This window comes from Triticum dicoccoides, chromosome 4B (assembly GCF_002162155.2).
Source record: "Triticum dicoccoides isolate Atlit2015 ecotype Zavitan chromosome 4B, WEW_v2.0, whole genome shotgun sequence".
Classification (NCBI taxonomy): Eukaryota; Viridiplantae; Streptophyta; class Magnoliopsida; order Poales; family Poaceae; genus Triticum; species Triticum dicoccoides.
Genome location: NC_041387.1, coordinates 5,651,156 through 5,651,892, shown reverse-complemented (window position 1 = coordinate 5,651,892; position 737 = coordinate 5,651,156).

The following is a 737-nucleotide window of genomic DNA, read 5'->3' as shown; positions in this document are numbered from 1 at the left end:
GCACCCTCTCCCCTGCACCCTCCCCGGCCCGCTCCACCGTCACAAATGAATGCAACCAAAATTGCAAAAAAAAACAAATTTGATTATATTTTCAAATAACAAATTTGATGATATTTTCAAATAATAAATTTGATGATATTTTTTCATATTCATAAATATTTTCAAATAACAAATTTGATGATATTTTTAAAAAAATTATTAGTATTTTTATTAAAAAATATTACTGTTATGATTTAAACAAGTTTGAACATATTTAAACACAAATAAATATCAAACAGCATTTTAAATGCATAAAAACAAAAATTGGGGAGCCTGGGAAACAAACCCAGGACCTCCTAGTGTGTGTGCTGCGTACTGACCAATCGGGCTAGTGGGCGTGTTCAGATGGAGATAGTGTTAGGTGGAATATAACCTGACCAGTCGGGCTAACTAAAACAAAATTCTAATGGCGCACCAGGGGGATGTGCGCCATTAGAATCCTCGTACTTATGGTGCACTAGGGGGAGGTGCACCATTAGAATCCTCCTCCCACTCCACCTATTCCCCTCGTACTGTGACCTCCCTCCCTCCCTCGCCAGATCCCCCACTCGACAACCGTACGCCGCCGCCCCCTTGCTCCGCCCCCTCCGTCCGCCGCACCTGCACGCTGTCGGTGATGCCGCTGCCGCTGTGGTCTTGCGTTGCCTCGACGCCGCCGCCCCGACCCCCACGGGACTCCACCCCCGCCGCCGCTGCCC